Raw genomic sequence first — 26,165 nt, 5'->3', positions numbered from 1 at the left:
TCTGCTGGAGACGGGATAGGCTATGCACTCCACTGTTCTTGGACTTTGCTTGTGGCTCAGCTGGTAAAGAATCCACCTGCAATGTGGAAGACCTGGGTCGATCTCTGGGTTGGGAAGATCCCCTGGAGAAGGGAATGGCTACCCACTCCAGTATTCTGGCCTGGATAATTCTGAGGACTGTATAGTCCATGGGGTCGCAAAGTAAAATGGGAAATTGGCTTGGGCTGCCATGACAAAATATAGACTGGGCGGCTTCAATGACAGAAATCTGTTTCTCACAGTTCTGGAGGCTATGAAGTATAAGAGCATAATGTCAGCATTTTTGGGTTCTGGTGAGAACTGTTCCTGGCCTACAGGCAATACCTACCTTCTCCTTGTGTCTTACATAGTGGAAAGAGACAGGACAAACTCTCTGATGTCTATTATAAGGGAACTAATTCCATCATGAGGTCTCCACCCTTGTGACCCTATCTAACTCCAATTTATTCCCAAAGACCCCACCACATTTCGGGTTAGGTTTTCAACATGAATTTGGGGGGGAGCACAAATAGTCCATAGTACTATCTTATGCAGTGGTTTTGAAAATTAAATAATTAATGGAAAGCATTTAGCACTGTGCTTCTAGCATAAAAAGTGATATATCTGTTTATTCTATTGTCATCAGTATCATTTTGACTTTGCCTAATTTTACATACTATGAATGGAGGAAAACTAGAAATGAATTGGCGATTTTGCTCTTCATTGATGGAGAATATGTGATAGTATTAATCACGAAGAGAAATGTAGGAAGAAGGGCAGGATTGCAGGCTTGCTGATGAGAGGTGCTTTATTCACTCTATCAAGAGGCAAGGAGAACATGGGTGCAAATGTCAGGTTTATAGATGTAGCATAAAATGCCTAGAGTAGAAGAAAAGAGAACCTTTAATATTCTTTATATGTGTATGACCTTTAAATGCAGCTCTTAATTGTTTTTATTAAAATCTTTTATGTTTCTTTTCTCTGATTTCATTGATAAGGATGAGTTTTTGTGTGAGCCCAGGAAGGCAGAAGTATCATTTTTATCTTTATCCACAAATACCACTAAATTTGTTTTGCCGGATTTTCAAAAGTTCTGTTTCAAACATTGTGAATCTTTTGACATGTTTTGACAGTTTAGAGTTGGGCTATAATCTATTCATATCCTCTAGCTTGTGGGATTTACTTTCTCCTCTCTAAGTTAATGAATCAAGGGCTTATTAGCCTTTCTAGAACTATTAAGAATCTCTCAATCTTTCACTTTTGGCAATAATTGTCTCCACATTTACTTTATAGAGTCCCCTTTGGTGGAGCCCACAGGCGGAGAGGAAGCACAGGATTCATAAGATGGCGGGCGGGTGAGTGACTGAGAATTTGGGCTGAAATTGGAAAAAAAAAAGTGGCAGTGGTCACACCTTAGTAAGAGGAATAAATTTGAAGTCTGAGTTGGGACACTACATTGCCTTGGTGAGGTCTGTAAAGAATGGAATGGTTTTAAGGTTTATTTTTTTTAATACAAAGTTTATTAATACTTTATATAACATAGCTATCATGCCATATTGTATGATTTTATCAAAATTCACTCTGTGACTCAACACATAGTCAACAGTTTGAGGGAACATAGAAGAAATATTTATCCCAGAGTACATCCTTTTTGTGGTAGTAGTGGTTAAAAATACATCATTAAATTGTGATTTCGGGCTTATCTTTTTTGTTTTAAAAACAGAAATTTCACCTCTTAATAGTATACCCTTGAGTTGGCATACTGGTTTACTGATGAATTTATGACTTTTCTGTGAGTGTATGTGGTGGTATGTAGTTAGATGAGGCTGACTGTGCAATTATAAAGTAGAGAAAGTTTGTTTCTAGGCCCCTTTCACTGCTATTTCCTTATTGCTTCAGCCTCCTCCTTTGGTTGAAGGAGTTATCCTCCACAGGGCCTTGACAGGCTGTCTTTGTTGTTTCTATTTTCTTTCCGTTTATTTTTTGACAGGTTATCTTTGAAAGATTGAATAGCAGATTATTTTACGTTTAAATGAGGCTTTTGAAAATCCAAACAGAATTTCCTTATGATGAAACTAGAAACATTGACATCTCTTGGGACAAATATTTTTAGTAAAGAGAGTTTTTTGACTCTGCTTCTTGAGTCACAGCCTGTTGCCAGGTAGGAATGGAATGGACACTGTAACAGATCTCAAACATGCTAGTGTCTGAGTATCTGTGCTTGTGAGATAGGCATTCTTACTCACTTTTTATAGTAGAGGTACTGAAAGAGACACAGAGAAGTGAAGTCACCTTCCTAAAGAGGTCACAGTGGGGCACGTCTTAGAATCACATCTTGGGACTCTTACACTCCAAACCTTTTACGTTTACCAGTACACCAGAATTTGATGATCATTTTATCTTATTTCTTAATCTGTAGTTCTTTTTGGTGAATATAAGATATCTCGCCCTCAAGAATTCCTCTACATGCTTCTATAGAGATGGTTCCCCATCTTCTCTATATGTCACCATGCTAGATCATGCTGCTTGTAGTGGATGAGTCTTGAACTTTTTGTGTGTTTCTTGCTAGGAGTATAAAATTGCCTTATTAGTAGAGATGGCCAGCAACTACAACATTCAGCGGTAAACATTGAGTTAGGTTTGTTTTCCAACAGATTGACCAGCTCTGAATTTTGTATAGGGAAGTATATATGAGAACTGTATATATATGTGACGTATATGTGTGAACTGTAATGTTTGGGAATTATCACAGCAAGAATGAATAAATTTCTTGTTATTGATGCTTTTGAACAGGTATATTCAGGATTACAAAACATTTTGAAAATATTCATTCAACAAAGAATTATAAAGTGCTAAATTCTATACTGAACACAACATGAAAAACACATGGTTTCAACCCTCAGTGCAATGATAGTTTAAAAGGAGACAAACATGTGAGGTAACTATTAAGATACACTGTAGTCATTACAGTGATGGAGACCTGTAGGACAAAGAGTGGGCATACCATGAAAGGTCAGGTTAACTGTGCTTGGGTGATCTGAGAAGACGCTGTAGTTTAAACTGAGGGCCGAATATATTCTAGACTACAAGAAAATTCATGGTCTGCTTATACATACTGCATACACAGCGTTTGCACAGATGCATTTTCCTTCCTTGTGCATGTAATTATAGTATTAGGCTTGAACACTTAGTGTTTTTCCTTTACCTCATGTCGTACATCCCCATATATATCTTTCAGAAGGCTTCTCCTGTAATTGTTTCTTTGTTTCCCTTTATTTTTCTGTTCTACAGCTTTAAAATTTCTCTGGTTTTTGGAAAGAGGCAGACTAATTTCTGGATAGTAAAGGAAAGTTAAATTTATGATGATCGCTCTATTTCTGCATTCTTTACAGCACTTAGTAGTGAATGAAGCATCACAGTGAAGGTGGGAAATGGTAAAGAGAGCAGGGTAATGGAACTAGGCACCTGATTGCTTTATAATTTTTACTGTCACACAAATGGTTTTCTTCTGCCCCAAATAATCTAAGGACTAAAAGTGTGACTAGCTATGTTCTTGAGCTGAGAGTGAAATAGAGGACAGTCGTCTAGAGGGAAACACTGCATTCAGTGGTATATTAATTATTTCCTGCCCCATTTTGATTGTAAGGCTTTTTGGTGAATTATGCTTATGAAGCATTCCCCTATGATTAAGTATTAGGATACATGCTTATCTCTGTCTCTAATATATGCTGGTTTTTATAGGCTGACACATTGGCATATGTTTAGGCAGTTCAGTTTAGTTGAGAAGCCACTTTCCATGGTATTATGGAAAGAATCCTGCACCAAAAGTTAGGAAAACTGAATTCTGATCCTGCCTCTGCCTCTTAAGTAATTTTTTTCTCCTTTGATCTCACCAGGTAGCCTCTCTTAAGTCTCAGTTTCTTGCTTTTTAAATACTGGGATAGGATAATGCTCCTTAAGGTATTGCTCAGCTCACACTTTAATTATTTTATTGTTGACAAAAGGCTATTTATTCACCTACTAAATCTTTATTGCATGCTTCCATATTTCAGGTTCTGTGCTAGGTAGATGCAATCAAAGACATGTGGAGGATAGACGTATGGTCAGTGAGAGGGAATCGAGAGTTGAGAAGTAACTCTGGTAAATTTTTGACAAAGGTAGCAAGACAATTCACTGTGGGAGGATAGTCTTCAACAAATGATGCAGGAAGAAGTGGACTTTCACATGCTGAAGAATCAATTTAGATCCCCACTTCATACTATATACAAAAAATAACTCAAAATCGATTAAAGACATAAACATGAAAGCTACAACTATACATCTTTTGGGCTTCCCTCATAGCTCAGTTGGTAAAGAATCTGCCTGCAGTGCAGGAGACCCAGGTTCAATTCTTTGGTTGGGAAAATCCCCTGAAAAAGGAAATGGCAAACCCATTCCAGTATTTCTCCCTGGAGAATTCCATGGACAGAGGAGCCCAGCAGGCTACAGTCTATGAAGTCAAAAGAGTTGGACACAACTTAGCGACTAAACCATACATCTCTTAGAAGGAAATGATTACATCTTTGTGATCTTGAACTTGGCAGTAGATTTGATATCAAATGCATGAGCAACCAATGAAAAACTGAAAAATTGGACCTCATCAAAATTAAAAACATGTCAAATGACAGTCTTAAGAAAGTGAAAAGATGATCCACAGGATGGGGCAAAATATGTGAAAATCATATACCTGATAAAGTACCCAGAGTATATCAAGAATTTTTGTAAATCATCTATAGCCCAAATTAAAAGTGGCCAAAAGATCTGAATTGACATTTTTTTTCAAAGAAGATACACAAATGGCTGGTAATACTTGACAAAATGCTCAATATCAGTAGCCAGCAGAGAAATGCAAAATCATGAAGGATACCACTTCACACCCATTAGGATGGCACTAATCAAAAAGATGGACAATAAAAAGTGTTGGTGAGAATGTGAAGACATTTTAACCCTCATATACTGCTTGTGGTCAAGGCTGTGGTTTTTCCGGTGGTCATGTATGGATGTGAGAGTTGGACTATAAAGAAAGCTGAGTGCCGAAGAATTGATTCTTTTGAACTGTGGTGTTGAAGAAGACTCTTGAGAGTCCCTTGGACTGCAATGAGATCCAACCTGTCCATCCTATAGGAGATCAGTCCTGGGTCTTCATTGGAAGGACTGATGTTGAAGCTGAAACTCCAATACTTTGGCCACCTCATGCGAAGAGCTGACTCATTGGAAAAGACCCTGATGCTGGGAAAGACTGAGGGCAGGAGGAGAAGGGGATGACAGAGGATGAGATGGTTGGATGGCATCACCAACTCAATGGACATGGGTTTGGGTGGACTCCGGGAGTTGGTGATGGACAGGGAGGCCTGGCGTGCTGCGGTTCATGGCGTTGCTGAGAGTCGGACATGACTGAGCGACTGAACTGATACTACTTGGGGGTTTGTAAAATGGTGCATCTGTTTTGGAAAACAGTTTGGTAGTTCCTTGAAAACTTAAACCGAGTTACTGTGTGACCCAGCAGTTTCATATCTAGGTATATACCCAAGAAAATTGAAATCATGTTTATACAAAACTTGTCTGTGAATGTTCGTAGTAGCATTATTCATAGAAGGCCCCAAAGTGGAAATAACCCCAAAGTCCAGTAACTGTTATATGAGTCAATAAAATGTGGAATAATCTGTAAAATGGAATATTATTTAGTTGGAAAAGTAATGAAATATACATGCTATTACCATGGATGTACATTGAAAACCTTGTGCTAAGTGAAAAAAGTCGGATACAAAAGGCCATGTATTATATGATTCCATTTATATGAAATGTCCAGAATGGGCAAATCCATAAAAGACAGAGAGCAGGTTGTCAGGGAGAGGAGGAGGGAATGGAGAGCTAAAGACTGCTAATGGGTTCAGGCTTTCCTTTTTGGAAGATGAAAAGTTCTGAAGTTAGTGCTGATGGTTACACGACCTTGTGAATATACGAAAAGCAAAAACTGTATTCTTTAACATGGTAATTTTTATGATATAGGAATTGTATCTCAGTAAATTTTTTTTTTAAAAGACATGATCCTTTCCTTCATGGTGCTTAAATGAACTGCTTAATATGATAGGGATAACAAAGGGTTCTGTGGGAGGCCACAGTATGATATTCTGTCCTACTGTGTGGAGTTGGGGTCAGACTCCTGGAATAAGTAACATTGAAATGAATTGAAACTACTTAGGTGGAAAAACTGGTACAGTGGAAATTAGGAAACAGGAAAGAATATATCAGAATTAATAACTTAAAGCAAGTTTAGTTTTAAAAGGTATAGTCTCCTACCTCTGTCACTATGTAAGATTCTCATAGATCTTTTACCTTAAGTAATTTAATTATCCTGTAATGTGTATTATGAAAAAAATGTATCTTAACCTTCTGGAGGAAATGGAGCATTTATTTTTCATAATTTAATTCTAAATATTTAAAAATTTCAGTCTATAGCGTTTTAAAATTTAAATTTTCATGAAATCAGAGTAGATTCTATAAGTTGTTTAAGCTAGGCTTTGTCTCCCCTTTCCCTTTTATATATTTTATAAGCCAAGTTTCCTACCTTCCTTCATATAAAAGTTGTATTTTCATTCCTTTTGACAGTTTGAGGTTAATTTCAGAACCTTGTAAGAATTATTTGCTATGGGGTTAGGATAAATACAGATGTTTGTTTCTGTTTGCGCTTAGGTAGTAAAATATTTTATTAAGAAATTTCAAGCATGTACAAAAGTAGTAATAGCCACACCCATGAAATCAACACCAGCTTTAAAAATTTCCAACTCATAGCCAATTTTATTTTATTATACACTCATCTATTCATTTACTTTCTAAATTATTTGGGAGCAGATCGCAGAAGTCACATCATTCTTCATGCATGTTCATGTATCTCTTAATGAAAAGAACTCTTTTCTTTTTAATATGTATTGAGACAGTTTTAACTTGGAATGTTTTCATATGAAAATAAATTACTTGAAAGTTATCTGTTGCTGGAAATGAATAGTTAATTTTTACTCTTTTATACAGTGTTTTATTCACTTACATATAGTGTTCATTTCTTCTAATAAATGCTAGGTATGGTTCCAAAATCATAAAATTGATGGTATGAGAATGTGGTTCATAGTCTTTATGTTCCTCGTGGTGATTATTTTTGATTAACTAGGGCTTAGAAATGATAAAACTTTTCTCTACAGCTGATTATGTCCTTTTTCCATATTCAGTGGGTTTGACTACTTTGCCTTATAGGAGTGTCTATCACTCCTTGCGGAATGCACATCTTTAGGCTTCCTTGACATTTGACTTTCTTGGTTCATTCCTGTATTGGAGTGTTCTTTTACTGGCACGTTGTCTTTTGACATCCACCGCATGCGACTGTATCTCATCCCTACTCTGTTCTTCATCCTCTTTTATTCCCTCTGCAGACTCTCAGTTCTGCTGTCAGGCTATGCCGTGCCTACGTGCTCAGTCGTTTCCGACTCTTTGTGACCCTTTGGACTGTAGCCCGCCAGGCTCCTCTGTCAGTGGGGTTTTCCAGGCAGGAATACTGGAACAGTTTGCCATTTCCATCTCCAGGGGGTCTTCCTGACCCAGGGGTTGAACCCCCGTCTCCTGTGTCTCCTGCATTGAAGGTGAATTGTTGAATTGCTGAGCCATCAGGGAAGCCCATGGCTGTCAGGTTAACATGATGTTATTACTTACATTCTGTATATATTAGTGAATCCCAAATATTTGTTACTAGTGAATGAAAACACCTATCTTTATTCTGGTTAATTATTTAAAATGTTCCCATGGATATATATCTTCCTCCTCTTTCAGTCTTCTGTGCACCTGCTGTTATCTTGTTCTGTTGACTCTTCAAAATGTATGTTATTTGTATTTTCATTATTATTACCTGTTCTATGCTGAACTACTTTTAGGTCATCTGAGTGCTCCTCTCTGTGATTCCATAAACCTTGTGTGTTCTCCACAGTCAGAGTAGTGTCTGTCTCTCCCTTATTTGAGTTCAGGCTCTTCGGGGCTGAGTTTGGATTTTATTCATGCTAGGACCATAGTACATGAGACATAGTAATATTCATTAAATTGTTAATTGAATTCTAATCTGTTTACCTACTATATTCCAGCAATATCTACCTAAGGTCTTGTCTTAGTACATCCTATGTAAAGTACTCCTTGAGAATCCAATAAAAGTGACAATCTCTATCAATGTGCCCTGTAAATTTCTGTCATAGAACTTATTTAATCTAAAATTATTGTTTATTTTCTTTTTTATTACCTTTTCTCCCCTTTGAATGTATTTCCTGTGATAGTAGGGACCATGACAGTTTTATACATTTTATGTATACATTTTATATAACATTGCACAGGGTAGGACCTTAATAAATACTTACCGAATACGAATGAGTGTGCTTCCTCCTTGGTTGAGAGCAGTGTACTTATCCATAATACAAATAATTTCATAACACTTATAAACCTTAGACTTTGAATCATTGTTTTATTGTTATCTGATTTTTTTTTTTTTTGCCCCTCTGTGCTGTGAAGGATTGGGAAACCTGGCATGCTGTAGTCCATGTGGTCACAAAGAGTTGGACAAGTCTTGGGACTGAACGACAACTGTGATGCTTGTAGGATCTTGGTTCCTTGACTAGGGATCGAACCCAGCAGTGAGCACACCGGATCCTAACCACTAGGCTGCCAGGGCATTCCCAGACTGATTTTTTTAGAACAGTACTTTCACTGGTGAAATATCTAGTCAAACTCTTCTGCCAGATCTGAGATAGGTTCTGGGAATACGAAGATAAATAAGAACTTTGTTCCTTACTTTTATGGCATTTTGGAATAAAGAGAAAGAAACGCTTAAATCCCCTTGAGGAGGTCAAGGAAAGCTTCCCAGGGGACTTCTGATATCTCTAAGGTTTTTTAAGCTCAAAAATTGTATCATTCATAGGAGCCATTTTCCCCGGCAGTAGCAAAAAATTTCAGTAATCACAAAAGACTGATTGCTACCAGCAGGAAATTGTTGGCTTTCCTATGGCTGCTCTTATTCTGATTGACTTGAATATTTATTTCAACCTAGAAGTAGTAACTTTGGAATTTAAATGTAATTCCTTACTAGATAGAGATGATTTTTAGGTTATCCATTATTTTGTTAGCTGAGATAACTGAAAGGAGAATTCAGCATTTTTTTTTCATTTATTTTTATTAGTTGGAGGCTAATTACTTTACAATATTGTAGTGGTTTTTGTCATACATTGACATGAATCAGCTATGGATTTACAAGTAATCCCCATCCCTATCCCCCCTCCCAACTCCCTCTCCACCCGATTCCTCTGGGTCTTCCCAGTGCACCAGGCCTGAGCACTTGTCTCATGCATTGTTACACGTGGCTTTACTGAACCCAGTGCAAGCTTTCCTTATTGGTGGTTGGTTTGATTTTTGTTTGGTTAACAAGAGAATTAGGAAATACTTGCACTTAGCACTATTAATACACTATTTTTTTGACTTATTTATATGACTGATTTACTTATTTTTGTTTTCTCTTTCATTCCTGTTAGAAGGTAAGCTCTGTGAGAACAGAATTTTTGTCTGTGGTGTTCATTGCTCTATAAATATTTGTGGAATGGATACTTATAAAGTCCATTGGTAGCCTTAACAGAGTGGTTTAAATAAAATAGTGGGGATGGAAGCTGGTTAATATGGTTGAGGATAGCCTGAACTGATAGTGATCTAAAAATCAAACAGGAATAGATTTTTCTTTCCTTTTAAAACAGTTGATAAAGAATATTTATGAAAATTCCCTTAGCCGCTTTCATTTCTTTTTACTGCTGATAGATTATAAAATCTTTTTAAAATTAACATGTTCTATTAGATTTCTGTTTTTGTAATTTATATATAAACTTTCTAATCACTAAATTCAGTTATTACCATAAGTCATATGCCCTCAACTTAAGACTTTTTAGATTTTTGAAAAAATGAAAATTTTAGGTATTTTCTTCTTTAACCTAAACATAGATGTGAAGTGATGTATCAGTAAATAGTTTTAGACCTTAGATTAATTTTATTTTTTCAAGTTACTAAGCAAATGTGTACCAAAAGTAAATATGTATATAAATGACTTTATGTTATTCAGAATTCTAAAATTAGACATCTGTCTGATGAATGTTGTTCTGCATGTTGCTAAATAATTAATAGTAATTAAAAGGTTAAATATAAGCTGAAGAAAGCTTTGAATTTTGAAATGTTTGCAACAGCTAGTAATCTGACTGATGCAGACGTTTTTGTCAAAGTTGAAAAAGTTAGAGCTAATTAATTTCTTGGGAGACATATGATGAAATTGTAGGTGTGATAACATATTTGAGTAACATATGGTAGTTATGGGGCACCTTTCTAATGATTGAGCAGCCAGTTAAATATAGACTTTTTTGGTTGTTTTTCTTTTATTATCATTCTTTGTTAATGTGTATTTTTAAAGTAATTTTGCTTTCCGGAAGTCGGTACTCGGGATTTAATGATTTATATTTAAAATATTATCATGAATACTTTTTTCTAAATTGACATAAATTTAGTAAAAATTTTTCTTAAAAGTACAGCCACTTTTTCCCCCTCAGCATATGTATGTATTATACTTAACATGATTAATCCAGAGTTTAGGGGATTATACTGTCAGTACACATTGTTTAACTCAGATTACCCTTGAATGAAGATTTCCCCCAAATATTTTATGGTTACTTTTGATATATTAATATAAACAGCACATATCTGGAGGAGGGCATGGCAGTCCACTCCAGTGTTCTAGCCTGGGGAATCTCCATGGACAGAGGAGCATGGTGGACTACAGTTGATGGGATCGCAAAGAGTTGGATATGACCGAGTGACTAAGCACAGCACAGCACATATAGATACGTATTTTTTTCTTTAGCTGTGTTTTTCTCTCATAAGGATTCAGTATTTGCATTTTGACTAATTTCCTTCCTTCCAGTCTTACTTTCTGAATACTGCTTGATTATGATAGCAGATTAAAAAAAGAACTAACCATTCTGTTACTAAAATAGTGTCTTACACCTTGGTAGAGGAATTTTGAGTTAAGAATTTTGCAAATAGAGACAAGTAATGACTTAGAGGTTTTTGTTTTCCCTCTTTTAAAAGTTGGATTTTTACCAGAATTTCTATGATTATAATCTAATGTCTAAATCTAAAATTTTCTCTCGTTCAAAAATCTGCAGAGTAAAACAAATTCAGGATGGAAATGCTTCTGTTGTGCTGCAGAGCCAGCCACTGGAGGGTGTTCAGATTAATTTCTCTTGGTCTTAGTATTCTGCTGATCTGTTAGGTTGATAGAATGAAATGTGAATGTGAAGGTTGTGCACTCTTTTTAAACTTTTTATTTTGTATTGGAGTTTAGTCGATTAACAATGTTGTGATAGTTTCAGGTGAACAGCGAAGGTACTCAGCCATACTCCCCCAAACTCCCCTCCCATTAGGTGGTGCTCTAACATTGAGCAAAGTTCTATATGCTATACAGTAAGTCCTTGTGGTTATCCATTTTAAATATAGCAGTCACACACAATTTTAAGAGACGATTAATTGATTACTGGGTTCCTAAAACACTATGGTACTTTGGAGACAAACTGTATGCATTAAAATCTATTTCCTAAGGGAATTCCTTTGGCAGCTGTCAACTAAGAAAAAACGCACAACATGAGAGTTGCGAGTTAAGTTTTATTTGGGACAAAATGTGGCTGCAGCCTGGGAGAGACAGCACCTCAGACAGCTCTGAGACACTGCTCCAAGGCTTGCCTTGTTGTGTCATCTGATACTAAAGGAAAAGTGATATCTGCATCTAAAATGAAATAAACTGAGAGGGAATATGATTTTGAACCTTAAAGGAAAGTGAATTGAAAGTTGCTCAGTCGTGTCTTGACTCTTTGTGACCCCATGGACTATACAGTCCATGGAATTCTCCAGGCCAGAATACTGGAGTGAGTATCCTTTCCCTTTTCCAGGGGATCTTTCCAACCCAGGGATCAAACCAAGGTCTCCCGCATTGCAGGTGGATTCTGTACCAGCTGAGCCACAAGGGAAGCCCAGGAATACTGGAGTGGGTAGCCTATCCCTTCTCCAGCGGATCTTCCTGACCCAGCAATCGATCTGGGGTCTCCTGCATTGCAGGTGGATTCTCTTTATCAACTGAGCTATGGTGATGTGTAGATTCTAGAATTATGAAGGAGGTAAATATAATATTCCTTTGGGTTCTCATCTAGAAATTATTCAGAATATTACTATATATATGTGTGTGTCTGTGTGTGTGTGTGTATATTTGTGCATGCCAAATCAGTTTAATATCATACAACTTATAGCTTGGTGAAGCTGAAAAAATAGTCTTTGAAATATGTTGAAAATTGTATGATACGCAGTTGGCAGTTTGTCATTTCCTGTATATAGGAAACTATTTCCCTTTTTCTTCTTTTAATAATCTTACTTAAAAATTTGCATACAGTTAGAGGATCTAGCATTTCTAGAAACCTCCCAACTTGATTTACTAAACATTTTTTATATTACCACAATTTTTTAATTTAAATTTGAATATTCTACAGAGAATTTTGGTATGGACATCTGTTCTATGAATTCTTCCTTATTTTGAATCTGTTGCAAAGTTTTCCTTGTCAGTTGACTTGCTTTTTAGCCCATGGTGACAAAGACCAGATATTCATGAGGGGACTGCTGGAGAATTTTGCTCCAGTTGGGCTCTGAACTTAAGCCTTAAGTTAATAATAAAGGTGAACTTTCAAGTGACTCACAATAAACCACTTACTTTCTCATTAATTAAAATTTTGTAAAATTTGGATTATTACTAGTTATCTGTGAATACCGAGTCTTAAAGATAGCAGAATTTTCTGTGTATAGCTTACCAGTTTGAAAAATGGGTTTAGAGGTTTATTCAGGGCCTGTAAACTTTAAATAATTTAATTGGTAGGATTGTTAATGGTGATTAGAATCTCCAGAAACAAAATCCTAGTGAATAGACTCTTCACTTTTGAGAACTAGCAGTAAAATGATGATATATCAATTAACTGTTTGTTTTGTTAATTATCAGCAATAATAAAATATTAAGTTGGATAATTGTTAAAAATTAACTATTAAAAATTATAGTTATAATCCATATAATTCTAGTAAACAATAAGCAGTATTAAATGACAAATGGAAAGATGATAGTGTTTCATTCAGTAGGAAAATTTGATATTTGATTTCGTTTCATAGTTGAATAATTTTTTGCTTTCATAAGTTGTTAAAATATTTTCTATTCAGATAAGTCTGTCTTTATGTCATAAAGAAGGTAAATGACAGATATCTGTAAGCCAACACTGAATTTCACTGTAAAACTTGGCCCCAAACCTGAAAGCTATGGTTCATTCTAGAAATATTTCTGGAACAGTGAGTGAATGATTTTGGAAGATGAGATTTACATTTTAAGTACAGTGTCAACAGTCTTTACCTTGCCATGCATAATTTTTGTTGCCAGATGTGCCGAGGTCAGCATTTTAGCCATTCCTGTCTTACTTATTTTCTGAAATTACTAAATAACTGTTGAGGGGGCTTATGATCAAAAAGAAATTTTGGGGGGGAATATATTAAGAGCCTTATTAGTCCATTTTGTGGAGCATAATATGCTCTGTCACATGGAAATATTTTTTGGATGCTTTCATAGCCATCTGTAGAGGTGAATCTTTGATTATACATAAGTCAGATAAAAAAGATAATTTTGACATTGTCTTTCCTTCCTGAAATACCTTGCTTCTGTGAAATAGTGTGTTAGCTTGATCACATCATTACAAAGGGGTTTCATAGTCAGCAATTAAAAGTATGCATAGTAAATTCATTGTTTATGATTTTTAGTGTTGACATGAAAAATTTTAAGAGCAGATGATCATCAGTCTAGCCTGAGAATAAATGATTTTTTTGCCTCTGGAATGAAAGACTAATTTTAATAAACGTATTTAAAATCTATCCATTTCACATACTTTATTCACTAAATATGTGCCAGAACATTTTAGAAACTCAGAATTACTATGAAGCTACTACACTTAGGCTTTTGAAAGTCAGGGGAAACTGTAGATGCTTTATTCATTTACAGTTACCAGGTATACTGACAAAAATCTATTATTTTGACTTTTAGAGATTATCTTAGCATCGTAATTTCTTGTGAGATGTTGAATTGGACCAATTCAGGCAGCAGGAAAGATTCTGAGATAAAGGCACTAAAATCTTGTGCACTTTGTCTTCAGTAATAAAATACTTACCATATTTCTTAAATGAATATATATTACTCTATTCCTTAAAATGCATTCATATTATTTGCCTTGAAAAAACTGTCTCTCAGTTAGATGGTATCTCTCTGTGGCTACCGTTAAATCCTTGCTGTGTATCAGGCATGGTGCGGTGTGCCTTGCGTGCAGTAAGCCATTTTCTGTGTTAAACGCTACAGATAAAGTGGAGCAAGATCATTAGACCTCTGACTGCAGTCATGGGGGTGATCTGTGTTATTTAGGCCTATGCAGGTAAATGGGACAGCTCCTTCATAGGTACTTATTGATAGTGCAGCTGACTGACAGACGATCCCCAGGGTTTTAGGAAATCTTTCCAAACTTTCGTTCCTTGCTTGACTGAATTTTTAGTAGCCAGGGAAGATTTTCTGTCAATTCTGAGTTTTGATGTTTGGGATTCAGTAAGTACTTAGAGCAAGAGTAAAGGGGAAGTGCTTACCAAAGTGGGCGCTGAAGCCAGGGAAGATTTTCTGTCAATTCTGAGTTTTGATGTTTGGGATTCAGTAAGTACTTAGAGCAAGAGTAAAGGGGAAGTGCTTACCAAAGTGGGCGCTGAGTCTTGCCTCAGTTAGCTGTTCTCCATCTATTCATTTTTTTATTCAGTCAAATATTTATTGAGTACCTATACGTTCGTGGAGCTCATATACAAGTGAGGGAAATAACCAATAAAGGAGATAAATACATAAAGCATGTGATATGTTAGACAACAGAGAAGAATCAAGTCTAACCATGGGCCTTCATATCTGAGGATGCATATTCCTAGGTTAGCAGCCATTGCCTCTATTAATCAGGTGTTTTCTCAGTTAACAGGATGGGCCACCTTAAGTGTAAAACCACATCATGTACCTACAGTGCAGTTTGGGAGTATTAGGGTAAGTTGTTTAGAAGTATCATGATATAAACATTAGGTGCCTTCATTAATGTAGGAGATGCATTCTAACCACACTGTTTATTATCTAAAGAAATAATACTTAATCCATAGAGGTGTGTTCCTTAATATCTTAGAAGTCTAGCTACCTTGCTGGTACATGTGATTATAAAATAGCAACTGATTCTCTTAAGATACACATAAAATTTAGCATCTTTATATAGAGACTTATGGTTATTGGTTTACATTTACTTCATTTTCCCCTTGTCTCTTAACATTATTTTCTTCATTAAAAAATATATTGTGTTTGAAGTGAAGTGAAAGTCACTCAGTCGTGTCCAACTCTTTGTGACCCCATAGACTATACAGTCCATGGAATTCTCCAGGCCAGAATACTGGAGTGGGTAGCCTTTCCGTTCTCCAGGGGATCTTCCCAACACAGGGATCGAATTCAGGTCTCCCGCATTGCAGGCAGATTCTTTACCAGCTGAGCCACAAGGGAAGCCCAAGAATACTGGAGTGGGTAGCCTATCTCTTCTCCAGCGTATCTTCTGGACTCAGGAATCGAACCAGGGTCTCCTGAATTGCAGGCAGATTCTTTTTTTTTTTTCCTTAACTGATCTATCAGGGAAGCCCATATTGTGTTTTAAAATGTAATATTTTGATCAGAACAGTGCTTCAAACATGAGTTTACAGTAAGATGGAAGATTATGAATTGATTTTGTATCTGCCAGTTGCCTCGGATGCCTTAGCAGTCCAAGGAGCGCCTTAATTTAAGTGTGTTCCCATCTCAAAGCCTTATTGTTCTGTATGTCAAGAAAACTGTTCCCCCATATATCTGCATCTAGCTTCCTCATATCTTTTCAATTTCCCTTAAAAATCACCTTCGCAATGGCAGCCATCCTGATTTACCTTATCTAAAACTTTAACTCCCCTATCCTGTTCAAACTCTTTATATTCCTTCCTTGACTGTTTTGTGTTTTTCTCCTTAGCACTTATCAGTATCTACCATTTTATGTATTCTTTTCCCCTCCATTAAAATATAGAGCTCATGAGCAGTGATTTTTGTTAATTTTTTTCCTATTATATTCCCAGTGCCTGTCATAGAATAGAGCACTCAGTATTTATTGAGTTTAAACAAATGAATAAAATTTTTTACTAGAACCTATTAAGAGCCTTAGTTGTTTGATAAATCTGTATCAAAATGCAAATAGGGAATATAAATGTAAAAACCTTCACATTTATTTTTTAATTTGTATTTTGAAGTAATTTTAAACTTACAGAAAAGTTGTAAGGATATTTCAGAGATCCATTTGATATCCATATAAGATATTTCCTGATCCATTTGAGTATAGGATACCTCATACTGCATACTTTGATGAATTTTTCTTACAATCAAGGACATTCTCATACATAAAAGAGTTTAACTATTAAGAAATTAATATTGATTAGTATTAGTCACTACCATCTAATCCTCACATTGTCTCCATTGTTCTTTGAGCTCATGCTTACTATCTGCACAGGATACTCTAGGATCATCTTGCTATATCCCCACCCTAGCTCTGGAATCAATATGCTCCAAGGAATCACATTTGTGTGTATTTAGACCTGAAAATGTTGGTACTAGTTGTTTTCGTTCATTGTATTGGGTGCCACTGTTCTCAGCCCCTTTCAGTACATAGTTAGGAAGTATCTATGTCTATGTGTGTACATATATATGTATATTTGTGTGTGTGTGCGTGGTGTACTGTCATTTCAGTCGTGTCTGACTCTTTGTGATCCCATGGAATATAGCGCCTCTGTCTGTGGAACTTCCCAGGCAAGAATACTGGAGTGGGTTGCCATTCCCTTTTCCAGGGGATCTTCCTGACCCAGGGATCAAACCCGGATCTCCTGCGTTGCAGGCAGATTCTTTATGGTCTGAGTCACCAGGGAAGTTCTCTAGATGTTGCCAAATGTCCACCAGGGATGGGGAGCAAAATCACCACTCCTGGTTGAGTGCTGCTGATCACGGAACTTAAACTCAAGTACAGACACAGGTATTAAACAGCTAGTCATTTAAATATATTTATTTATTTATTATAAATATAAATATATTCAATTATATATACAGTTATCAATTGTGATAAATGCTATTTAAGTTCAAAGAGCCAAAAAAAATGATAACTCCATATTGAAAACCAGTGAAAGTTTTTATACATTATATATTAGGTACTTGGTGTAAGTAAATTTTAGACATGGTCTAAATTTAGACATGTACATTACTCTACAATGTATTATACAAAATAGGAGGATTTTAGGAGTGTCAGAGTATACTGTTAGTAACCAGGATGAAACAATAAGTAGAAATGAGGCAAATCCTACATAAGGGCTTCATAATCTACTTCCAAGCTTCTATAATCTACTCAGGAAAAAGACTAATATATGAAACATGTAGAGATTAATTCAAGGAAATAGGAAATAAGCACTAAACTTTTTCAGATATTGGACTTTCCTGGTGGCTCAGATGGTTAAGCATCTGCTTGCAATACAGGAGATCTGGGTTCAGTCCCTGGGTTGGGAAGATATGGAGAAGGGAATGGCTACCCACTCCAGTATTCTTGCCTGGAGAATTCCATGGACAGAGGAACCTGGCGGGCTATAGTCCACAGGGTTGCAAAGAGTTGGACATGACTGAGTGACTAACACCATCTTGTTATATATTAGTGTAAGAAGTGGTTTATTGTTATTTCTCCATTTTGACTTTATAGAAGACTTCATGAAGAAAGATGGGATTCTAGGTCTAAAACTTAGTTCTTGAGGTCCTCTCTAATATGACTCAACTGTTCCTGTTGAGTTCTTATACTCTGCTACATAATTTTCTAACCTGTTGAAGAGTTTGAATTTGATATAGCAAAAGGAGACCTGCTGCGGAGTCTTGATGAGGAATGTAACATGATGAAATGGTTATCTGTTCTGGTAGACACCATTCCTTTGTATACCAGCCTTTATAGTATCAAAATTGGGTTTTAAGAGAACAATATTATGTGAACTACCAAGTATATATACTGAAAGAAAAAATTTTTCTTAAGCCTATATGTAAGTCTCTTATAAAAAACTGATCTCCAAGGATTATTCTTATATCAGTGTATCTTCATAGTCTCTGGTTTTTTTTTTTTTTTTTTTTTTTATTAAACATTGCTTATATTTTAATTTCATATACTACTTAAGGCCCTATAAGTTGTTACTATAACTTTAAGCTAGTAGCTAAGATATTTATGTGTTGGCCAAAAAGTTCCTTTGGTTTTTAAGTAAAAATAAAAGATAATTTTTTTCATTTTCACTAGGACCACCATTGAATAATGTATTGACCATTTTGTTGCACTGCCTTCTGGTATTTTTCAGGCAGCTTCATAATTCTATCCTCCCAAAACAGTTTATCTTTTTGAGCAAAGAATTGTTCCAGGTGCCTTTTACAGTCTTCAAAGGAGTTGAAATTTTTTCAATTAAGGGAATCTTGTAAAGACCAAGATAAGTGGAAATATCAAGGTTCAATGTCTGATGAATATGGCAGATAAATCAGAACTTCCCAGAAAGAACTCTTCCCAGAACTTCCCTGGAAGAGTTTTTGCTTGGTCACCAAAGAAACATGTGATCTTGCATTATCCTCTTGGAAGATTATGCACTTTCTGTTGACTTTTCGTCACGTGCTGCTTTCAGCTGGTCTAACTGGGAGCAGTACTTGTTGGAATTGATCGTTTGGTTTTCCAGAAGGAGCTCATAATAGAGGACTCTCTCCCAATCCTACCATAAACACAACATCATCTTCTTTGAAGACTGACCTTTGGTGTGGTTGGTGGTGGTTCATTTCCCTTGTCCCATGATCTCTTCCGTTTTGTGTTACTATACAGTATCTATCCACTTTTCATTGCCTGTCACATTTAAAAATGGAATGTTTTTGTTGCTGTAAATAGAGAATCTCATGCAGAAATACGGTCAAGAAGGTTTTGTTTTTTTTTTTTTTTTTGCTTATGTGGAACCCAAAAATCTAAGCAATTAACACAACAAAGCTTGGGGAAGATGATTTTGAATGCTTGATTTGGATATTTTGGGTATATTGATTATCTCCTACGTGGTATAATGTGGATCATTTTCAATTAATGTATTGATTTGATCACTGTCAACTTCAACTGGTCCGCAGCCTGACTGTGGAGCATTGTCCAACTAGGAATCTCCCACACAAAACTTCACAAACCAGTTTTAACACGTTTGATCAGTGACAGCACCTTCTCTGTACACTGCACAAATCTTTTTTTGTTTTTTGCTTTTCAGTTGCATTTTTACCTTTCTTAATAAAGCATAATATGCCAAAATGTTGCTTTTTTTCTTCTTTTCAATATTAAAATGGCTACACAAAAATTCACTAATTTTGATTTTTTTTTTAAAGATGTACAGTGAGATGACAGCTATCACAATACAATTTAACAAAATTGTGTTGAATGAAATTAAAGACACCTGAATGCTATTAGAGTTATTTTGTGGGAGAAAACCAAACTTTCTAGCCAACTCAATAACATTTTAAAAGGTTAAGGCATAGCTTTTCATTTATTCCTTTGACTGTTTGCATTCTTCTTGCCTTGCTGACATCAGGTGCTAGTAAAGGGAAGATCATAAACTTTGAAATATGGAGCATTTGGGGAAGTTAAGGCAGATCAAGATGGTACAGCATGATGGAAGAGGCATGAATTTCTTGAAACTGATAGAAATAATATCTGGATGTGGGAGAAAGATACGTATTGGAGAAAGGGTGCAGGAAAATATGCCAAAGGTACACTTACCCATTTCAGATATTTGCTTTCTGCTGATTTTGTGCCTGGGAAGAGGGATAGAAACTTTAACTTCCTTTTCCCCATCGTTCGTTTCAAGGATCTTTATTTAAGGCTGCTTTAGTTGATACAGGGCTTCCCTGGTAATGCAGCTGGTAAAGAATCTGCCTGCAATGCAGGAGACCCCAGTTCTATTCCTGGGTTGGGAAGATCCCCTGGAGAAGGGATAGGCTACCCACTCCAGTATTTTTGCCTGGAGAACCCCCATGGACAGAGGAGCCTGGTGGGCTACAGTCCATGGGGTCGCAAAGAGTCGGACAAGACTGCGCTACTAAGCACTGCACAGTATCTCAAGAGGGGCTGAGACACAAGAACAAAACTGTTGGGACTTCCCTGGTGACTCAGATGGTAAAGAATCTGCCTGCAATGCGGAAGACCCAGTTTCGATCCCTGGGTCTGATTGGGATTATTTAACAAAGTTAAATATACCTTTGTGATGACATCCTTACATTTAATAACAGTGTTATTCTCTGGAACAAAGCAGTCAGGGTACCCAAAAGCTACCCCTGAAGTTAAAGTGTAAAAGACCACTTAGAAACCTGCAAAGTGCTTTTATTATTTTAAAGTTTAAAATCTATTGAGTTTGAAAAAAAGTTGAAAACACCAAATCTAATACTGTGTATACTAATTGGAATGAGGTTTTTTAGAAAATTACATTTGGCAAATAATCCTTAATAAGGATTAATTATTTTATCTATTTTAGGGAAAAATTAATTTAACAAACCTATTATTATGTGAAATTCATGTAATGAACATGGGCAGTACATAATTTCTGTAATATTTATAGCGTCAACTACAAGAAAAGGCTGAATTAGTATTATCAATTGCAAAGACCGTTCATTTCAGAATCAAAGCTATTCTTAAAGCACTGCTCATGGTCACTATAATTAATTCAACATTACAGGACTGTTTAAAATGCCATGCCATATCACTTTACTGGATATACCTTTTAGGTGCTTATGTGCCTCATTTTGGATAAATATCACTTTTTTATACCTTCCGATACTGAGTAGACTTTTTCCTTAGTTGAAAATGTTCACTCATCTGCTAACTTCTGGCTTTGTACCAAAAGTAAAGAAGCTCATAGTTAAGTTAGATGATAAAACAGGTCACCCAGCAAGCAGTTTACAAGACCCCAATACAGAACGTTAGCCCTTGCTCAGCAGCTCATTGTGGTTAGCGAACCAGGCTTCTATAAGAAAGTTCTCTCTCTTTTCCCTGGAGCCATTGGACTTTTGGTTGGGTAGAATATCATTGTGGATAGCAGATTGGCTTGGCAGTTGAAGGCCCCTGGGGTGAAGTTTCTAGCGGATAGGCAATCTCCTTGACAACTAGGAACCTAGCCCTTACTACCCGTCTCAGTCCTGCTTTTCTGTGTCTCCCATATCCTTTTCTTCCCAGCCCCGTTCCCTGTGGGCTGGATCCTGTTTCAGTTGTTCCATGTGTATCTCAAGCCTGTTCCTGTAGACAAGTTCATTTTGCAGTGAATGTTCCTGCTTTCTCCATTTTGCATTTCTGAGTTGGAGCCCTGATCAGATCAGAGCACCACTCACTCTCTGACAGTGAAGCACATAGCAGAATATCCTGTCTTTCTCTTCATTAGGCTAAGGCGGAAAACAGCAAAACAAAAACAAGGACTGTATCATTTTAAAAGATGAATACAGCACTGTCCTCCTAAAAAAAAGGAAATTAAGAGTGTATTATATATGTAAAATTTAGGTATAATTATATTTCTTAGACTATTACTCATTTAAGCTTTCTTTATGCTTAAATCCAAACATTTGGTAGAAAAGTCACTTACTTATCACTGCCTTAGATACACTTTAAAAATTCTGTAACATGAGTGGTCTTTGTACTTGCCTTGTGGCAAGTATCTTCACATTATAGAAGTGGCATAGATACTTAAAATGTGTTGTTCTTTGTAATTCTGTAGTAATTTCTGGAATTTCTTTTTTTCCCTTTAGTAGGCTATCTTTTAGAAGCATTTTAAAAAATGTGTCTGGTTTGATGTAGTTTAGAGCTGTGACATGTAATTTTCACAAGTAAATTGGGTCAGAGAATTCCAAATTAATAATTTTTTCCCCCAAAACATTAACTCATTTCCTTTGTGTGTTTATAACCTAGTGTTGTGAGTACCAGCAACTAAGACAAAAGGAAGTTTTCTTTTAAAAAAAATTATCTAAAAATGTGATTTTATTATTTCCTAGTAGTAAATTGACTGTTAAGGCTGTCTAGCCTTAATAATACTTATTAAGAACCTACTGTGTGAGTGAAGAGTACAGTATATTTAGAAATAACCCCAGTTGGAGGATAAGGGCATTAAGCTCATTATTCTTGTAAAATACTGTGTGTATCTGTGTGATCAGGAGAGAGGGCAAGAAAGGGAGGGATGGAAGAAAGGAGAGTGGTAGGATAGGGGTGCATATAGTAGTTGCAAGTAACTTGTGGAGTGAAATAAAAAAGACTTAGGACACATCTAAAGATGACATAAAATACATGTTAGTATCAGTACAGTGTAAAGGTTTGGATTATTAGAGAGAATGAAATTATGATTGGAAATTATTGGGGTAAATTTAAATGGAGGTTTAAAGTAGTATTTTGAAGAAGCAGGGCAGATCAGCAGAATGTAAATTTGGGCTGAGTTCATAGGCAGGTTAATTTCCGTTTAGTAACTGAACCACTTTATTCATAGAAATAATACTTTGCCTCTTTCTATTGAAGTATATGGGAGTCCATATTGCATTTAGACAATCTGGGAAGTGTAGGCAGGGAAAGAGTTATTTAGGAGATTGGAAAAGATAAGAAGATTGCTGTGCCATAGAAGCTAAGCGATAGCAGTTATCCACATATATAGATTTTAGAATGAGGCCTGAAAAGAGGCCATTAATGACGGTTTCATTAATGACCTTGTAGAGACCAGTTTCAGTAGAATAGTGATGATAAACACATTGCAGAGTTGAAGGTGGATATTGAAGAAATGGAGAAAGTCACTATATATTATTACTTTTGAGTTATTTTTTGATACAAGTAAAGAAAACATTGTAGCAGGTCAAAGATGATGCTTGAATGGGGTGAGCATGTTCATAGATTAGGGAAAGAGTCAGAATACAGAGGGAAATTCTGAAGATTCAAGGGAGATATAATCATTGACATAACAATATTTTTGTAGGGAACAGAGGATAGCCCTTGAAAAGGAGGATATATACACCCTCCTTTGAAAATTTCAGAGAGCATTCCAAATAAAGAGACTGTTTCAGATGGAGAGTTGAGACCCTGTGGACTGTAGCCCGCCGGGCTCCTCTGTCCATGGGGATTCTCCAACAAGCCTACTCGAGTGGGTTTCCATGCCCTCCTCCAAGGGATCTTCCCAAACCAGGGATCGAACCCAGGTCTCCCTCATTGCAGGCAGATTCTTTAGCAACTGAGCCACCAGGGAAGCCCTGAGATTATTTGCATTCAGTAGTTTCCATATTTTCTAGGAAGTAAGGTCATTACAGAATGAGAGAGATGGCATTTAGAGAAGACAGTTTTGAACAGGGTAAAGAAGATGTCTGCTTTTTTGTAAATAATCATTATCTATTTGACTTGATAGATGGTCAAGTCAGAAAGAGATGAGTTAATTTCCCAGGGTTACATGAATTACAGTGTAGTTTTTTTTTTTTTTGGCTTAGTTCCATGATTTAATATACTATTGCTCAGAGCAGTTACATGGAAAATAGATTGAATAGCACACTGAGGGTGGAGATTAATAAAATCTGTGCAGTGAAAGAAAAACTAGATGAGAAAAATAGAGACTGACCAAGGATTCTATAGAGAAGGAGACACATGAGTAAGGGTAGAAGGGAACTTGCAGATAGAAAACTGGAGAATGAAGGACTGGAAATGGTAAGTAAAAGGAAGGAGGAAGTTCAGTGGGAGTAGGAAAATTGGAATATTAGTTTAAAATACTAACAACAGAGTAGTTTATTCCTTCAGCAGTATTTGAGTGCGCGGCCCCCCCCTCGCCCCCCATTTTGCTGGGCACTATTCCTTGTGGTTTCTTAGAAAATGAAGTACCAAGTGGGTACTGTTCAACAGAGTTGCCACTAGATGTCACTGTGACTCACATGGCAAATTTAAACTACTCTCAAGATACAGAGCTTTGAAAGTCAGCTATGCATAAATAGGCAATCTTTACAGAGTTTACACAGATTAATTAGTTCTAATCCAGGTATCTTATCTGTACAGCTACATCCAGAGAAAACCTCTTTTAGGACAAAAGCAAACCCTGAAACTTCCATGTGATGAGTACTGTCTTTGCATTACTGATTCATTTTTACTATGTTCGTCACACTTAAATAGCATTTTCTCTTTGTGTGCTGCTCAGTTGCTCAGTTGTGTCTGACGCTTTGTGACCCCATGGACTGTCACTGGGCAGGCTTCTCTGTCCGTGGGGATTCTCCAGGCAAGAATACTGGAGTGGGTTGCTATACCCTCCGCCAGGGGATCTCCCCAACCCAGGGATCACACCCAGGTCTCCCTCATTGCAGGCGGATTCTTTACCACCTGAGCCACCGGAGAAGCCCAAGAACAGTGAAGTGGGTAGCTTATCCCTTCTCCAGGGGATTTTCCCAGCCCAGGAATCGAACCGGGATTTCCAGCATTGCAGGCAGGTTCTTTACTGTCTGAGCAACCAGGAAGTATTTCTCTAGTGCACTTTAAATTTTTCTGAAATCCTATATTGGATTTTTGCAGATATTTTCCTTTTTTAATAATACTTTAGTTGTTTGCCAGATTGGTTGTGGTTTTATAGGGACTAATGAGTTTTTATAAGGACTAACGAAGCTGCTTGTTACTAAGTGCTCAAGATTGTGCATGTCTATACCATACTATGACTTGAAGTTTTGCTTGTGTGGCCTTTCTGTTCTCAACTGTAAGGAATGGTTAGTATCTATTCAGCTTTTAAAAAAAAAATCTCATTCTTGTTCCCTATCCCAGATAGGATCACCAAGTAGTTCTGCTTCTTTATCTTCTTGTTCAAAGAAAGGAGTCATGTTTAGGAAGCTTATCATACTTCTTGCCTTCCCACAAGGCTTTTCAACTTGGTTCTTTCAAAACCTCTGAACAATTTTGAGCAACTTTGCAATATAATTATTTAACAAGCATGCAAAAAAACAGACAAACTGACAAACCACGTTGACTTTTTCAGAAACATGTAAACAATACCCAGGCACACTATATATGTTTCAGGATTTGTTTATAATCTTATGTTTTCAGTTATGTTAATTTTTCTCCATTAGACTGAAGAGCCTGAGGAGACATTGCTCAATATAAACAATTTGAAAACCATTATAGTAGAAAAAATGTAGAGTCATCCTTTATGCATGTGATATGCCTAACAATATAACCCAGTGCTTTTTATATAACTCTTTTATTGCTGACCCTTAAGTTAGCTTGTGATCTGTTATGATCTTAAATAATTTTTAGCCATGTTTGCAAAAAATCTATACTGTGTCTTAAGTACACTATTAAATTTATCTCTTGAATTTCATTGTGTTTATGGACAAAGTCAGTTTATATTTTAAGGTGATTTTCTGTTGTACTTCCCATTGTAATGTTAATACTTTCATTTGGAAACGTACCTGTTTGCTAGCCTCATCATAATCTATAAACAAGTAGTAATCAGGAGAGCCGTTTGCATCAAGACGCTAGGAACAGAACCTCTGGCCTAGAGTTGGTAAGCTGCAAAGAAGGAAACAAGCACATTATTTGGAATAACTGGAAATAGGCTGAAGATGCAACTACAGCTTGCTTTGAGAATTTTACAAAAGACTTTTCCTCAATTGGAAAAATACTTATTTTTTCATGGGTTCTTAAGACCAAATGTTGTCAGGTAATATGTTGGTCTATTAATTGAAGATATCTTCCTTTAATGTTTAAATAAATTTCTTGAAAAAAATTATTTTGCTTTTTAGACAGGTAAACATGAACATTGCACTTACTGAGGTGTACTAGGTAGGATGGTAAACAGGAAAGGAGGTCTGCAAAAACTTCCCAGCAGTTGCGTCCTAATTT

The 26,165-nt window shown here is 36.3% G+C and overlaps 1 protein-coding gene across 2 annotated transcripts in view; it reads left to right on the top strand.

Annotated features, from left to right (window-relative positions):
- The window catches only part of AKT3 (AKT serine/threonine kinase 3), a 272,836-nt gene that overhangs the window by 61,101 nt on the left and 185,570 nt on the right, over positions 1-26,165 (top strand). The window contains exon 3 of one of the 2 annotated variants that reach the window (XM_043486077.1): positions 1,312-1,373. The exons of the other annotated variant lie outside the window; for it this stretch is intronic. The gene's annotated coding sequence lies outside the window, so the exon portion shown is untranslated. The remainder of the gene's footprint in view (positions 1-1,311; positions 1,374-26,165) is intronic. 2 annotated transcript variants of the gene reach the window in all.

The sequence above is a fragment of the Cervus canadensis genome, chromosome 13, assembly GCF_019320065.1.
Source record: "Cervus canadensis isolate Bull #8, Minnesota chromosome 13, ASM1932006v1, whole genome shotgun sequence".
Taxonomy (NCBI): domain Eukaryota; kingdom Metazoa; phylum Chordata; class Mammalia; order Artiodactyla; family Cervidae; genus Cervus; species Cervus canadensis.
The sequence above is the reverse complement of the archived record's forward strand: the minus strand, read 5'-3'. Positions and strand labels throughout refer to the sequence as shown.